General features: G+C 30.8%; 1 long non-coding RNA gene across 1 annotated transcript; it reads right to left on the bottom strand.

Moving 5' to 3' along the window:
• Positions 1–4,267: 4,267 nt before the first annotated feature.
• LOC143238704 (uncharacterized) lies at positions 4,268–13,308 on the bottom strand. Its single transcript, XR_013020720.1, has 3 exons — positions 12,925–13,308; positions 6,016–6,225; positions 4,268–4,977 (listed from the first exon to the last, which is right to left on the bottom strand). It is a non-coding gene; the product is annotated as an uncharacterized LOC143238704 (long non-coding RNA).
• Between the last annotated feature and the right edge of the window lie 1,802 nt (positions 13,309–15,110).

Here is a 15,110-nt window from a genome sequence, read left to right as displayed (position 1 = left end):
ACCTTTATTATTATTTATTTGAATTTAGTTTATTTTGAATCTATAGCAGTCAGGTGTAGCTTCAGCCATTAACTTATGAATACAATAATATGAACATCAACTAAATGTTTCCCTGGTAAATTTTTAGGCCTTGACTTTTTTTCTAGAAATTAACAGTGTGCATGCATTCTAGACTTTATGGAGACTTCTTTTCATTAAAGTTAGCATTAATTTTCAGAACTTACAATGCATAATGGAGGGGTTTAGACATTTTCATTGTTGGTTGGTTAGCTTAGAGTTTTATGGCACAAAGGAACTAGGCTATCTGTACCAGACATTTTGGTAATGAAGTTAGAAAAAATTTACCTTTATTCTCTAAATGATAATAAAAAACTTTATTTCAACCAAAATTTTGAAATAACTATTTATGGTTATTTCTTATATCATTTGTAGCCCTTATATTTATGACATCTGCTGCTATTGTAACAGGTGCCTACTTTAGAATCTGTTTTTCATTGTTTGAAAGTTATAATGCTCCTGACCAAAATGTTTTAGTACTGTTGATATCCAACATAAGTAAAAATGCAAATGACAAAAAGAATTGAAAACAGATATGATGTTTGCAAACACTAAAATGTGAATATAGGTGTACACATGGTTTTCCTCTCAAAATATAATAAATAATTTATTTCAATTAAAGATTTCAAATGTTTGTCTAACTGTTTTTATTTTCTAATTCATCACATTAGTAGAAATATATAAATTTGAATTTGCTCATTACAACCTATATGAATTAATAATTATAGAATTTCTAATTAATTTTATCACTAGTTACTTGTAACACACAGGTATAAGTAAAAAAAAAACATTGAATGTGATGTACAGTTATCAATTAAACTAGTAGAAGTCTAATTAGAACTGCCTCTTCATGTAAGAAAGAAATAAAAACTATTCTTGCTATGAGAACAGTTGTTAAGAAAGTTTAAATATGCTTAGATATAGCACATAGACTATCATGTGTTGATAAAGTTAAAATATAGGTTGTTTTTTTATAGCTTTGTAAAGTTTTCTGTTCCCTTTGTTGTGAATTCTGAATGTATTTATGTATAAAATTATATGTATTTGAAACCTACAGAAATTTTCTTCAAAGAGAAAATTTATAAGTTGACATAAGGTAAGTAAGCTTATACAGTTTAAAGATGGGTGGAATGGATAACAAATATTATTAAAAGTTTAACGTGATAATAAATTTATAGTGTTTTGAAAAGGTTTTGTCATCATCAGGTTTAATAATATACCTATACACTGAAATATATATTGTATGCAGCAAAGAGGTTGCAAAGCTTGAGATTGCTTAAAGCGTAATAAAGTTATTTTGTTGATACTTTATTTATAATTACTGTTTTTACTTTTTAATAGACATATTATGATTTTATTAAGCTGCAGTGTTTGTAAACATATTTTTTAATATGTTCACCAAATAAAAAACTGTCATCAAATTGTACAAGTTTACTATTTAGTGAATATGGTAGGAAATTGCAAAATATTGTGATGTTGCAAATATTTATTAAATAATGTTCTAGTATGTTTATTTTGTTCAAATAATGAAGATAAATAAATTGTTTAACTAAAAATGGCAACTGTTAAAAAGATGAAGGCTGCCATGTGAAATTAAGGGTAATTTGAAAATTAGTGAAAAAAAAGAAACCCAGAGTGAAAGAAAAAATTTAAAATGCTACTACGTTAGAATAATGCAGTGGTTGAAAAAAATTAAGAAGTAAGCATATGCCTTTTTTTTTTTTTCTCTTGTATGGGTTGTAAAAGGTGTGGTACTAATGAGTTGAGTGTAATTGACCACTTCAAGGAATCAGTTATTACTTTCAACAAAGTAGAGTACACAATTATTATCTAATGATATTATTAGAGATTTAGTAACAGAAAAGGGAAGAGGAACATTATTTAATGTGGTCCTTTGTATAATTTTTGCTTTTTTGGCAAGTACTCTCAACTGGTGGTAATAAATACAAACTGTGGATGTTTAAATCTTGATTTGTTCTTAAACAGAACTAATCTGCAAAAATTGTAAACTTATTATGCTTTTTAAAAAGAAACCCCTCATAGTAAGTTTGAATACATGTTACTCTACAGAAAATCAAGATTTTCTAACTTGTTTACTGTGCCATTATCTTTACCGTTCTTTGACCCATGTACACTTGTTATTTCATCATTTCCTCTAATCACTCTCTCTGCCTCCTCATACTCTCGTCCCAGGGGGTTATCCTTTGTCTATTCTACTGGTAGCTACCTCTAATCTTTGAACCTAGTTGACTTGATTCCTGTTGAATTGCTTTTTTGTTTATCTTTTATACTCACTTCATAACCAACCTTAGCATCGCTTTGGTTTCTACCCTTTGTCTATTGTCTCTTCCTCTTTCCCTATTGTTTTTCTTCTGTTTTCTGATCCTTAGCACCATTGTCTCAATGACACATTGTCAGAGCTCTTGGCTATAAATGCCTTATAGAATGTTATTTTTCCCTTTATGGGTTACTGTTCCCACCTCTTTTTGAACCCTGAACCATGGAGACTGATATCTTCTTATTGTACTTCTTCTATAAACCACTTCTGATGATCCCCTTGTTCCAAATGAAGGAATTTCACTATCTAAATAGGTTGTTTTCCCCCAACCTTTAAATTAAGGTGGTCCATGTCTTGGATGCCTTTCATCGCCTTCCAATAATCCCATTATCACAATACACTACTGTTTTGAGGTTCTACTTTTTGGCATGACTCTTGGTCCTTATGTCTCTAGCCATGTTATGAGAGCTTTAACTTGCTACTTTCACAGTCTTGGCCTTTGTTTCTTTTCCATTCTGGACACATGGCTGCATTTTGCTTCTATCTTTTCTACAGGTACATTCATTATTAATTAAGAAACAGTTTCTCTGGAAAGGCATGTCTTAATTTTTGGGTTGTTTCTGACTTATATTTGTTCCTTTTCTCTCCACTCCTTATTTGGGCTCATCCATTTTCATTTTGTTTGCAAATTATGGAGTATCTGGTTACCTGAGCTCTTTTGATCCAAGGTCACATATCCTATGGTCTGGCTGTATACACCATCTTGCTCGTGCTGTTCATTTCTGTATGTGTTCTCTGCCATCTACCCCCTCTTCCCCTGGTGTCTTGTTGAAGTTCCATAACACCCCTTGTCAAGTCCTGTTGATAGCACATTATTGACCAGCACTCTCTTGGTTTCTTCCTTCTCTAACTTTCTTTATTACTCTTTCATCTGGGAATGTTGTCCTTTATTGTTCACATGTGGGATTGCCCATTTTTTTCTCAATGGGCACTTTCTCATGTTGTATTGCTCTTCTTTTGTACTGCTTGATTCATCCTTTCACTCTAGGATCCCAAACACGGTGTTTTTATCCCTACTGACTCATCAGGACCTTCTGCAACTGGGCTGTCTTATTGCTCATCATTTGGATTTTTTATCAGGCTTTTTGACTAGAGATTTTCAGTCTGCACCATGGCAGGATATCATGAGGCTTTGTTAGCTATCTTTCAGTTTTACTGCTATTATTCTATGTTTTCTTTCCCTGTCCTTCCCTCCTTTTCCTGATTCAACTTATGTGCCTTATTTACACCTTGTGGTTCTTTACACATTTACCTAATACCTGTTTGAAACCTTAACCTTTTGTTCTTTCACATTTACATGAAACCTCTTTCCTTCTTCCTTAGGCTTAAGGTCATCAGGTTTCTAATATTTATGCCTGATATGCCTCCTGTACTCTGTTCCACAAATCTTGCTCCATTTTCTTCCCTAACTGCTCTTTCCTTCTGTACATATAAGGAGCTTGGACAGGTGGTGGGTCATTTTCTCTGATTCTCTTGCATTATTTTCAGCTTATTATGATTGCCTTTTATACCCAATTATAAAATTAGAAAAATGTACTTCATATACTACCTCAGGTTTTGCTTAGAAAGGATTGATTAGATTTTATAATTATTGTGAGAAAAAAGTTGTCTTTAAGATGTAAAAGAATTGGGAGAGGCCTTTTCTCCAGTTCCTTGAGAACTGATGAAAAGAAATATTTTATTTTACAGAAACCAGTATATTAAGAAGAATTAAGAATAAATGTTTCTAAATTTCTCAAAATATCTTTTCATAATTGATAGCCTTTTTGAAAACTGCACTTTGAATATTATTTTGTGTCTCATTTTTAAGATAATTTTGTAAACTTGTATTTTAATTTTAACTAATTAGTGACACTCTGCAGCCTAAATAATGATTAATCATTTTTTTATAAAACTAAACAGAATTTTATATCAGTTTCAAACTGCAATTATATTTCTTTATAGGACTGTGATATGAAATCCATTGGTTCATTAAATAAATTACTCCACTTTGACTAACTGTAAAATGATTTGGTGAATGAGATATTACTGTTTTTTACCAAAGAAGAATGCATCATGATGCAATAGTTGATACTTGTTATTTTAAGATGCTCCAAAGCTTCTTTTTTGTACTTTTTTTAAAGTGAGTATAAACAGATAATTTTGAAAAAGTCAAAATTTCACCTGGCTATAGGTTTAACCACATGTGGCTTGAATTAAGTCATGCTAAATTTCAAGAGCAAAATTAAATAATTGAATTAATAATAATATAGAAAACAAATTTGTAGTTATTCTACACTTTTAAAAAATACATCAGAATTGAAATGTATTCAATAAAGTTTATTATGAGACAGTACTACTAAGGTAAATAATGCCGTATGTCTCCAGCAATATTCTTTATAAACTAAATATTTTACTGTTACAACATTATTAGGAGCTATTAGTATTCTATAAATTCACCAATCTATTTGAAACTGGATTAGTGAACTAGTAGGATGTTTAATAGCTCCTGAAAAATCTCATGTTAGAAATCTGAGGTTCAATTTCACATGGTGGACATATCAGCTATCCAAGTGCAGCTCTGCTCTAAGATAGCCAAGCTCCTGAAAAACAGTAATAGCAAAATATTAAGCTAATGAAGATACATTCTAGAGATATAAAGCATTATCTTATTTGTCTTAATGGAACTAGTTCAGAATTTAATGCCTATTTGGGCCAGGTGTTGGTTTAGTGTTATTTTTTTATCACGATATCCTCTTGAAACATACAAGTGAAAGTATCTTTTGTGTTGGAAGTGTAAAGTTTTAATGGATAGTTCTGACACTTTGACATAAGCAATTAGATTATTCTGTATCACCCTGTCCAGAAATATTGCACTAAACTTGTGGTGTAAGTAAATATTTTAGATGCAACTTTTAAACATGCAGAATGAAACAATGTATCAACAAAAGCCAAAGCATGGTTTTATGTACAATAGCTGGAACTCCTCCTAAGGCATAAAGTTATAACCATTTATTTGTAATATGGTGTAGTTTCAGTACTTAATTTTTAGTTTCTGTGAAAATTACGGTTTAAACTAAGTAATAAGTGTTTTAACCAAATATAAATACATTAATTTATTGATGATTATTGTTGTAAACTTACTTTCTACTAGTGTGTGTGTATGTATGGTAATGTAAATTTATGGGTATGTCAGACTAACAATTCTTCTGCAATAAGTGTCTGACTTAAGTTGGTAGCCATTTTATATATCATAAAGACATTACCTGTAAAATACAACAGGAGCTTCAATACAATAATGTAATTAACATTAATAAATACAAAGTAATTGTATACAAGCTTACTTTGTTCACTTTTACAAAAATACTTAAAACTTCTCAATAAACAATCATCAGACTAGAAGATTAAATCTTAGTTCTATAGTTAAAAAAACTATATAATTAGTTCATTTAAGTGTTCCAATACCTTTAAAATAAAAAGTGATATGAATGAACAAAAATACCAAATAAAATATAATTTATGTGAAAAACTCATTGCACATAAACAAAATATTTATTTACAAATTACAATAACAAGGTTTCAAATTTCACCTATGTTAAAAAGAAACAAGGTACTATTTCTCATATTAAATCAAAATGTACCTTTTCTGATGCTTCCAATTGGTCATTAAGTTCTCTGTGCCATGATTGTGTTTCTGTCAGATATCATTTAGCTGGATTTCATGAGAAGATTTATCAAGTTTTTCTTTACAACATATCCAACTCTTGTTCGCATTTTAAGATCTTGCTGAGTAACATCTGTGTTCAGTAATGCTAGCAGTTCATTCTTAAAAACTTCCTAATGAAACATGTCTATAAGAAAATATTTATTTAAACTTGCATTAATAAGTGGAATACTTTGTTTATTCTGTCATTGGTATCAAAACTTTGGTGGTTACAATAATAATGATTTTCAGTTTCATAAGATTAATGGTAATGATGAAACTAATAAAAACTGACAACTAATCTTGTTGAAAATAAGTAACATCAAGCAATGCTTGTATCTGTGAAATGATAACTAACGATAGAGCTTCAGTAATTTTTAAGTATTAGGTTGAGGAATAATTCGTGAGCATTTTTAAATAATTTCATTCAAGCATTACATGCAAGACTATACAATACTTCAATGCATGAACACATTACACCCAAAACATTTATTATGATACTTTATTTCATGTAATACCTAGGTATATAGTATGCATTGTTTTAAACGAAATTGCAAGAAATTAAATGCGAAAAGCAGATGGTGTCGAAAATGCTCGATTTTGTCCACTTGACATTCCATTTAATGAGTTGAAAATGAAAGCAAAAATTAAAGACATATGAAAATCAAACACACCATCTATTAGAGCAAACAATTATCTACCAAATGACATGAAATATTTTGCAAAAGCATTTCATTTATGAATATATTTTTTAACTTGAAAAAACACTCACGAATTATTCCTCAACCCAATACTTATACTTGGTCTGGTAATACTGAACTCAATTACAAAGTACTTTTAAAACAGTTAAACAGTTTTAATAGTTTAAAATGATTTTAAAACCAGCCTGCAAGGTAATGACATCCATGCAAGTTGCCTATTGCTTCATTTTATGTCAGATTATAATCTAAACCAAGTATAAATTTTAAAAAGTAGGACCCTACATTTTGAATCAGTTAGGGCTTTATAGTATAACAATGTTGTAACTAAAGTTATAAGGAATATTAAGTTTAATAACAATGAATTGTTAATGAATAAATTAGCCTACATTGTAAAAGAAGTTGTGTTTTCTAATTCCACATGTGCTGTGAAAACTGTACCAAACAGTACCAGTATTCTGTTTTAATTGTATCAGTAAGCAAACTAGAATCCCTTCCTCTTATTTACATCATAACACCTAAACACTTGCTAGTTAAGTCTTGAATCACTGTGATGTTGATTTTTATTTAATACCAACAAAATGGTTATCCATTAATTTTTAGACCTTACTACAGCATTTAGTTATGTCCTAAATATAAAACATTAAATGATAAGATTCATTACAGTGAAGATAATTAGGAAATTAGATTCAGTTAATAGGATGAAACATGAAATGTTGAGAACTATTGTGGTGAAGGTAACAATTAACTAGGATTCAGTTACTTGGGACCCATTATGGTGAACTGAGATTCAAATACCCAAAATACTCATAATAATTACACATCTTTTTTTACTTTCAAGTAGTAATACAAGTGAAGTGAATGAAAATTTAAATATCTTCAGTGATTTTGAATCATTGCAACCATTAGAACTAAATAAATTTTGAAAAAAAGAACAAAAACAAGTCTTAAGATGTGTGGATGAACATACTGTGGAAAATCTAAATTTTGTGTTGTTGAAAACAAATTGACAAAATGTTATTGTTCTGGGGAGGGGGCTTCATTTTTAAGCTTAAATTACTTTTGCTAACTGCTACTGAACTTTTCATGATAAAGCTTTAACAGTTATTACATTTTGGAAGGAAAGACACTTAACTTTATAAGTAAAATTTAGACAAACATAATGATCGTGGTATGATTACAGTAATATTATGAAAATGATTAACACATCCAGAATCACAGCAAAAAATTGTCTCAATACATTGTTTGTTTTAGAGCAAAGCCTTTTGCTGTGTCTAATGCATTGAACTAAACAACAGAGTTTGAGCTTTAAGTCTGTAAACTAACACTACCTTGTTGGACACTACAAGTACATTAGAGACTAACATAATGTTGCTGACATGATCATAGTAATGATAATGAAATGTTTAATACATATAATCACAGCAAAATATTGGCACAAAATTAACAATCATCCAATAAGTATAAAACACTAGCTGAACAGGAGAGGTTAATCTTGAAGATGTCACTAGTGTGGACTTAGATCTTACTCTTAACTTCATAATCTTTGTTGTTTTATGTATGGTCTAATACTAAATATAGATTCATCTTGCAATTAGCTTGGCCTTTTCTTTTACCAAGATACAAAAAATTAAACTGAGCTACCTCATTACAAAGGTAAAGTATACCAAAATATAAATTTGATAATAAAAAATGTATACAGAAGTAAACCTGAGCTAACTATATTCAGAAGTTTTTTATTTATTCATTTTGGTAATATATGGTACTACCACTGATCCACCAAAGTTGGTAATAGATAAAAGTATTTTCGAGATATTAGTCATTTCTTGAAAAGCAACTTTTACAGCATTTAGTAAATGTTCAAATTATTTAGGAAGAAAGATGTCAACATGCAAGTTCTCTAACCAAAAATTATTCTAAGATCTTCAAACAAGATAAAAAGTTTTCCATACTTTATTTTAAAATCAGATCTAAAACTATACATACTAGTCTTAATTATCTAAACTTTCTCTTATTTACTTTTCTCTACATGCAGCAAAACACTACACTTAACAGAGCAATGATCACTTTCTCCCAGATGTTCTGAAATTTCAACCCTCTTGATCATTTCTATATTTAAAGTTAGGAATAAATCTAAAAACAGCAGTTTTTAGTAGGTTCCTTGACTAACTGGTAAAGAAAGCCATCTTAGACTGTTTCCAAAGTGCTTTCTTTCTTTCAGTTTGAATCTAGCATTTACCAATCTACATACCTGAAATTAAAACCAACCATAATTACAACTTTTTTATTAACAGCTGAAATCCTCATTGTAAAGTTTCTTATTAATTTCATCATTAACATTTGGTAGTCTGTAACAAATTCCCATTAAAAGCATTTTTCCTTTATATCCAATAATAATAACCCAAATAGATTCAGTGTCATGGCTATTATCTTTTATATCCTCAACTCCAACAGGATGCAACTTATATTTTGAATTGAAAGTCACTCCTCCCAGTTTTTTAATACTCTATTTCAATTAAATAGCCTGTAATCCTGTATTTCAACGAAATTTTTGTAATCAAAATCATCTACATTTAAACATATCTTAGTTATTCCCTTTACATCATAATTTTATGTTCCTAACAGCACTCTAAAGTTATCAGTTCTATTTCTTATACTTCTAGCATTACAATACTACAATTAAACCTATCCTTGTAAGTTTTATACCAACTTTTTATGTTAAAGTTTTCTTAGCCTCTTATTCTTTTTTTTTCATTTAGTTTATCATGGGTCTCTCATGGCCTAGTCTTTCCCTTACATCTAAGCTAATAGTCTTAGCAGACAAGCCAACCCATATCCTATTTAAATGTAAACCATCCATTCCAAAGAGCTCTCTCTCTCATTCTCTCTGGTGTTTGAGTATATTTATGTATATACCCAGGAGGGTCAGGTACACTAGACCTCTTCCTCCTTCCATAACTTCATTGGAGTGGCCAGATTAATATATATTTCGATTTAAATACAAAATGGCTGGAGTGATATCATAAATTTAGTCTGGTCCTTTTCAGGGCAATGTCCATTTATATTGTTCTTGATTTTTTTTTAATTACTATTATTATTATTTAATAAGTCTAGAATGTAAGTGGCCTGTTTTATTTTATCTATATTCTAATACTACTACTATTATTATTATTTTAAATGATTTTGTCTTAATGATCTAATGTATAGATTTAATGGGGAAAAGTGTTTAGGTCGCTCTTCATAATATATGCAATACCTGTCTAGTTCGCATAGCAACTCATTTTTTTGCCAATTTTTATCAAAATATTTTATTGTACTCTGTAGAAGTTTATCTGGTATTGTTTGTGTGTTTGAGTAATTATCCATGAACTTTGATGAAGTGGTTTTAGGTACTATGTATGCTGATGTAATTAGTGTATTCTGTAATGTTTGAAGTTTGGTTTGTATTTGTTTTTCACTTACATTGATCCATGCAGGAGCTGCATAGTCTATTACAGGTCTAATGTATGACTTGTATATTTTAATGATGTTTTCTGGTCTTGTCCGTAGTTTTTACCAGTTAGACTCCTAGCATAGTTTATTCTTTGCCAAATATTAGTTTTTATGTTATTTACATGTTTTATCCATTTAAGCTTCAAATCATATGTTAATCCTAAAAATTTCGCATATGTAGCAGTCTGGAGGAGTTCCCCATTCATGTAGATTTAGGGTTGAACCTTTTGATATTTCATATATTTTGAAAATATTACTAGCTGCAGTCTGGAGGTGTTCCCCATTCATGTAGATTTGGGGTTGAGCTTTTTGATATTTCATAGATTTTGAAAATATTACTAGTTGCAGTCTGGAGGTGTTCCCCATTCATGTAGATTTGGGGTTGAACTTTTTGATATTTTGTAGATTTTGAAAATATTACTAGTTGTGTCTTCGCTGTATTTATTTTGATTCTATATTATTCACATAATCTATTTAGTTGTGGTTGTAAGTTAGTGGCTGCTATTTCTGGTGTAGGAGCACTTTTCCAAATTGCTACATCATCAGCGAATTTAGACGCGTATCCATAATTTGGATCTTTTAGTGGCATATTACTTACATGATGAAGAAAATAGGGTTAACCACCCCTCCTTGAGGGACTCCAGCTTCTGGAGTGAAGAACTCCAAGAAAGTTCCCTCTACATTTTCTATTTTTCAAAAAGTTTGATAACCAGCGAATAATTCCTCGCAGTAGTCCCATTTCATACATACGGAACTGAAGACCATTGTGCCATACAATGTTGAATGCTTTCTCGATATCGAGGAAACAGGCGATAGTGCATTCTCTTTTATTAAAGCTGTTTACTATTGTTTCAGTTAATCTAATTAAGTGATCTGTTGTTTGTCTATATTTTCTAAATCCGTTTTGTTCTTCTGGTAATTTTGAATTAATCTCCAAAAATGTGGAGTATTTTACCTACACAGCTGGTCAGGCTGATCGGTCGATAACTGTTTGGTTAATTGGCTGGTTTTCATTCTTTGTGGAACATTAAAATATTAGCTTGCTTCCAATAAACTTGGATGAATCCAGAGTATAGAGATAAATTAAATATTGCTAATAGGTGGTCAAATAATTTTGGAGTGCCTTTTTTGAGAAGAACTGTTTGTATTCCATCATTTCCCGGTGCTTTGTTGTTTGTATTTTTGATTGCTTGTTCAAGTTCATTTAGTTTGATTTTTTTGGTGAGTAGTTGGGTATTGTAGATTGTAGTCATATGTATTATTAGTGTTGCTGTTTATAATGTTGACTGGAAAGTGTGGTTTATATAATCCTATGTTAGTTTATTGTAGTAATAGTTGTTGATGTCTGTGTCATTATGTGTTTTAAATGTGTTTTGTAATTGATGCTACAGCGTCGTGCAGGTAGTTTGGTTTGGTTTGAATTTCGCGCTAAGCTACGCGAGGGCTATCTCCGCTAGCCGTCTCTAATTTAGCAGTATAAGGCGAAAGGAAAGGCAGCTAGTCACCACCTACCGCCAACTCTTGAGCTGCTCTTTTAAGAACGAATAGTGGGATTGACCGTCACATTTTAACGTCCCCACATCTCGATGGGCGATCATGTTTGGTGTGACTGGGATTCGAACCCGGAACTTTTAGATTACTAGTCAAATGCATCAACCACCTGGCCATGTTGGGCCCTTGCAGGTAGCAAATAGTAAACCTACACTATAATATCCAGCGGACACTTTATCTAATGAATAAGTGGGCCTATACGTTGACTGTTAAAACGGAATAACATAACAACAATATGGATCTCGATTATTGTTAAGTAAAATACCTAGCTTTACCGTCTACAAAAAATATATTAAATTAAAGAAACGAGAAACATTCAGCTCATTTTGTTAACTTAAGCTTTCATATGTTTTGGCTTCAAAATCTATAGCTAAAAATATTAATATTATTTTTAGTTTTTTAAATATTCTAATTACTTTCAAGTTATTTTAAGAATAAAAGAGCTTGGAGTGCCTTTTTTGAGAAGTATTGCTTGTATTCCATCGTTTCCTGGTGCTTTGTTTTTTGTATCTTTGATTGCTTGTTCAAGTTCATTTAGTTCGATTCTTTTTGTGAGTAGTAGGGTATTATGGGCATTTGTTTTGTTAGTGTTGCTGGTTTTAATGTTGACTGGAAAGTGTGGTTTAAATAGTTCTATGTTGTCTGTTATGTGGTTGTTTATTTTATTGTAGTAGTAGCTGTTCATGTCGGTATCATTGTGTGTTTTAAATGTGTTTTGTAATTGATGTTTGAAGGCTTCTGCTTTTTCTTTGTTGGTATGTGCTAAGGTGTTGTTATATTCCAGTGTTGGGTATTTTCTTGTAGTGGGTTTATTTGTGAATCTTTTCAAGTGTAACCAGAAATTGCTAGGGTCGGTTTGTTCGTTTAGTTGAGAGCAGAAGTTGTCCCATTTTGACTATTTTACAATGAATTGATCCTTCAAGTCCAACCAGTCAATCTGTTCATTTTTACATATCAGTATATGCGTATCATTTTGCCCTCGTGAATTACGTATAATTTCATACCCACAGTTAATTCTGGGTAATATTCCTGACAAAATAATTTATGGATTCCTTCTTTAAATACTTTTAACCCCTCGTATGTATTAATCTCCTTCTTTATCCTACCTTTACCAACATCATTAGCTCCTACAAGTGCTACAAAAATTGCATCTTTGCTATTCCTCTTTAACCTCCGTTATTCAGTTGTAGCTTTCATCTATGCCCTAGGGTAACATAATTTCGTCCTTTTCTTCCGAAGTTCACAAACTACCCGATACACATGTTGAAATCTGTTGCTAAACACTTTACAGTAAAATAGGTTCATTAGAATTAAATTCACTACTTTTAGCTCTAATAGTTTTTCTAACGTTCTGAAAGCCATTGTTCAGGTAGGATAACATTTAAGAATGTTATTTGTAACATTTACGGTATATTGAAGCGTGATATTACAATTACGTATACTACTAAATTATCAATTATTTATGATACTACGATGATAACCCGATCTTGATTGTTACCCCATCTAGTAATGAATATGTCATAAACTTTAATTGCAGGAGTTCAAAATAAGCATTCAGTTATGATTTATAACTAGATTTATATTATTAAATTTATTAACGCTTAAACCCGTATCTTGAAGGAAGGTAACTTTTATACATAAATTATTTACTGGATTGAAAGTAACTTCTCCTTTACTTTTATGTCAAAAACAAAAACATGAAAAATAAAATCACAAATATTTGCCATTTTTCAATATTTCGGAGCACTAATTGCTAATACATGTATAAGGCACAGAAGCATAGATTTTTTACACCCGATGGGGGGATGATTTTTACAACCACTTATGTAGACTGTTCAATTTGTAAATTGGTAATCTCTGATTACGTGAACCTGGAAATTGTAAACATGCAGTCACAGAGTAATCTTGTCGCCACGATACTTGCATGTATACACTGTACTTAGGCCTACTGACTGATACGAACTATCGCTTAGATCGAAAAACTTAAGAAGCACGCCTATATTAAAGATGTACATTTCGGCTACTGAAAAAGCCTATATCTAGGCCTAATTATGTAATTCGATTGATAAGAACACGAGAATCACAAGAACAAACACACAATTTGAAGGCCTGTGATGCAATAAAACAATTCAACAGACTAAACTGTAGAGAGGGATGACTGTATGTACCATGCCCCCCACCTAAAATGAAGGGGGGAATGTATATACCATCCCCCAGGATCTACGCTCTTGACTAAGAATATCTTCTGACTTTTCTCGCTGTTATCCCTCACTTATCGGTTTTGTTTTTCTGTCATTTTCCTTCTCTTTTGCTTACGTCATTTAATTACAACAATTTAGTCAAGAGTATTGTTACACTTCCAACCAATGTGAAGAAAGTCAACAATAAAATGGAACCACAATATTACTGAATATTTGTACATAGTAACTATAGAGACGAGATATTAAATTAAGCGGCCGAACTTTGAGAAGAATGAACAAAATGCTACGGAAAAAAGTACTCACCTTGCATTCCATGGGTATTTCGACCAGTACAATTTGTAGGTATAAAGTTTTGTATAAATATTTTAGTTGTATATTCACATAAGGTCATTTTATAAAAATGAATTAAGTTCTTGAAATGAGAAACAAAAGTCATACAACTAGCAAGAATAATTCACTTTACTCTACAACCTGTGAGATGCTAGGCAGTTACTGTCATCTAACACTTTACTGTTTTAAAAAGCATCGTACTAAAAAAATTAGGAAAAAGGGCTATTTTCTAAGAGAAAAATATTCTTTTTTACGATAATTAATGCAGAGGAAAACTGTTCTGGTTGTGATAACACAAATACTATTTTTGATCTATCAAGTATGGTACCATTTATTTAAAAATCAACAGTTCTTTTAACTGCATTTCTTAAAAGTATATTTATAAATTACACCAATAAAGATACAATCAAACCTCGAAATTTAGACCTAGTGAAAGTCGGGTTCTTGTAATGAGGACAATACTTTAAAATTCTGTTATTTTATAAACAAAGGCTTGTCGTATATATCGTAGTTATTTGTATAATTGTCTGAATTTAGAATACCAAATTGGGAATTTTTTTATAGATTTTTTGTTTCTAATGCCACTAAATAGGTAGTGACATAACGTATTTATTACTTCGGTCACACAGATACAGATGGGCACTCCATGTCCTTTAGATAATAGTAAGATTAGAAAATGTCACCTAATTAATTCTTGATGTTAGATTTAACAAAAATATATATCTTCAACATTACACTGCTGGCTAAAATCTTGAGGCCAA

This window comes from Tachypleus tridentatus, chromosome 13 (genome assembly GCF_004210375.1).
Source record: "Tachypleus tridentatus isolate NWPU-2018 chromosome 13, ASM421037v1, whole genome shotgun sequence".
In the NCBI taxonomy this organism is placed as follows: Eukaryota; Metazoa; Arthropoda; class Merostomata; order Xiphosura; family Limulidae; genus Tachypleus; species Tachypleus tridentatus.
This window is presented reverse-complemented; position numbering and strand designations above follow the sequence as displayed.